Source organism: Felis catus, chromosome E3 (genome assembly GCF_018350175.1).
Source record: "Felis catus isolate Fca126 chromosome E3, F.catus_Fca126_mat1.0, whole genome shotgun sequence".
Lineage (NCBI taxonomy): Eukaryota > Metazoa > Chordata > Mammalia > Carnivora > Felidae > Felis > Felis catus.
In genome coordinates, this window is record NC_058383.1 from 15,661,157 (window position 1) to 15,664,128 (window position 2,972).

The 2,972-nt window shown below is 42.8% G+C and overlaps 1 pseudogene; it reads left to right on the forward strand.

The window, feature by feature from the left end:
• LOC123382666 lies at positions 1–2,972 on the forward strand (annotated as a pseudogene).

Below are 2,972 nucleotides of genomic sequence, written 5' to 3' on the forward strand. Positions count from 1 at the left end.
ATGACTGAGAGGATGAAGTTAGATGGTTGGCCTTCCCTTGCTCTCCTGGCCTTGAGGAGGAGGTTGTTTGCCAACAGCTTCCCACGGCGCAAAAGCTTGGCTAATGGCCCACTTGCTCTCACCCCAGGTCAGCTCTCCCCAAGCCTCTGGTGTACCCTGTTGATTAGCCACTGCTATTTCTTAGCCTGGACTTCTCTTCCTATCGTCCGCTTTGGTAAATGTGACTGATGTTTAGATTGTCTTTATCACCTCTTTTCTGATCCCTCTTAAGTGTGGCTCACTGAATGCTAGAAGCTTAAAATCTAAAAGCTGCTTTCCCCAGAGTACCTTGTATCCTGGATTCCACGAGCGACCTAACTTTCACCAAGCAGATCAAAGCACTTGAGGTTTGGAGGAGGAAAAGTGAACACTGAGTCAGAAGCCATGATTCTTGCTCTTTTGGGAGGCAAGCTTGAATGTGGAAGCATTAAAACTTTTCCTTTTTGCTGTGGCTATAGCAGACTTCCCAATATCTACCTTCCTGGAAGTCAAAAAGCAGGGTGGGGGCGTCCATTTTGGTGTCTTACTACTCCCTGTAATATCTACAAGGTCCAGTACAATGCATGGCACATAGTAGGGACTCAATAGATGAATGCTGAAAGGAATTTGTGCTGTTATCACATTCAAACTATTACCTCTCCATATATTTCTTCCTCTTGTCTTTTATTGGTATTAGTAGTACACAGGGGCATGAATTGCTGTTATTAATATCAAAGAGGTGGAGAATTCCAGAATGCCATCACTCTTGGCTAGTGGGAAGGAGCTCCCCTCATGTTGTGAGAAGGCCTAGGAGTCTTATCCAGAGTGAACATTAAGGGAATGCTCTTTGGTTTGGGGTGTATACTGGTAACCATGGACATCTTCACTGCAAGAGGACATGGGCCCTGAAATGCTCTCACCTCAAGCTCCTTGCATGTAGGCTTTTGGTGAATTTTGTTTTATATTTTCACTTATTAATTATAAAACAAAAATAACATATGAAACAGATACAAAAATAACATGAGAATTCCACGGTGTTTTATGAATGTGGTTTGAGGGCCCTTCGTTGTCCTACCTACTATTGCATATTACTTTCTCACCCCATATGTCTCTAAATGAGGCTGGTTCCAGTCACTTCTGAAGCATTATGGTCAAATCCCATGGGTGGGTGAGTATATTGGAGCCACATTCCCAATTCTCCCTCCCACCTCATGCCCAGTTTGTGTGGCATTTTCTTTCCTTTTTTTTTTTTCTTTTAATGCTCATTTATTTTGAGAAAGAGAGAGAGAGAGAAAGGGGGGAGGGGCAGAGAGAGAGAGAGAGGGAGACAGAATCCACACTGTCAGGGTAGAGCCCGACTTAGGGCTTGATCTCATGAACCTTGAGATCATGACCTGAGCTGACATCAGAGTCCAGTGCTTAATCGACTGAGCCACCAGGTGCCCCTGTGTGGCATTTTCATCAGTCTATCATTTCAGGCTTAAGCACTTCCCAGCTTAAATATGTCACCTCAACATGATTCCACCAAATGGAAAAAGAATTTAGCTGGAAATATAATTCCCTGCACCCTACGAAAATGTACCGTTTCCTAATGTGCCCTTCTCTTTGGGCCTCTCCACCACCATTCCACAGTCTTTGTCCTCCTAGGCGTCCTCACCCACTCAGAGAGTTTGTTGGGGTTGAGGCTGGGAAGGGCCTGTTGTTTCTCGGAGGCAGGAAAAGGGTATTAGGGAAAAACAACTTGCCATTTGGGGACTTTCTAGCTCTGATGATTATTCTGACATTTGTTTGGAATTGCCAGCTGAGAGTCCTTTTGGTTAGCTAGAGACATTAAGGTGTAGTGAAATAGTTAAATATCTGGAGGCAGGATAGGATTTAAATTATCTGTAAGAGCAGGGGTTTGCATACTTCTCTGTAAAGGGACAGGTAGGAACCATTTTCAGCTTAGCAGGCCATATAGTTTGTCTCTACCTGCAGCTGTAGAGAGCAAGCAGCCATAGGTAAGACATATACGGTAGGTGTCGCCAGATTTGGCTCGCTGGGTGTAGTTTGCCAAACCCTGTATGAGAGAAATAAATCCATCCTAACTGCATTGTGATCTTTTCAAATGTGCTCCATATAAATGTCCTAATAGCTCATTTCTGCTTCATTTCTGATTCAAGTCTCAATGATTCATTTGTGAAGAACAATCGATAGCCAAGTGTCAGAGTATCAAGATCACTAACTTTTCATCAGAAGAACTGGATAAATAATGAGACTCACTAGAAGAGAAACTGAAAGTCAATGTTAAGTGTAACCAGATGTGTAGCTTTGGGTAAGTCACCACTTACATCTTGCTACTCGAGATCCCAGTTTTTTTAACTGTAGGATTACGGGGTTCCATCTCTTGATTTCTTTTAAAAAACAGTGTTTTGGGGGGTCCCCTTGTGATGGCAGTGGCATGAGAGCAGAGTGGGAGGTGCAGCAGCTAGAGTCACCGCAAGACAGGCATTTAGAAAGTTTCTTCCCCTCCTTGAGTTTTAGTTGCAAGGAGTGCAGCCAAAACTGTAACCAAAAGGAGGCATTATGCTTCCAGAAAAATCTCAAGGAAAAGCACTGCAGGCAACAGTAGTAGCTGTTGGATCAGGCTCTACAGGGAAGGGTGGAGAGATTCAACTAGTTAGCCCGAAAGTTGGAGATAAAGTTCTTCTCCCAGAATATGGAAGCACCAAACTAGTTCTGGACCACAAGGATGATTTCTTATTTAGAGATGGTGACCTTCTTGGAAAGTATGTAGACTAAAATAAATACATCACTAGTGACATGGCATCACACGAAGCTGCCCATTCCACTGAGGTTCTGAAATCTTTCCTGTAAATGTTCTCCATGTCTCTTTTATAAGAAGCTAATAATATCCAAGAACGTAGTAATAAATAAAATAACTATTGTTTCTTATTTTACAAAAATAATTCCTA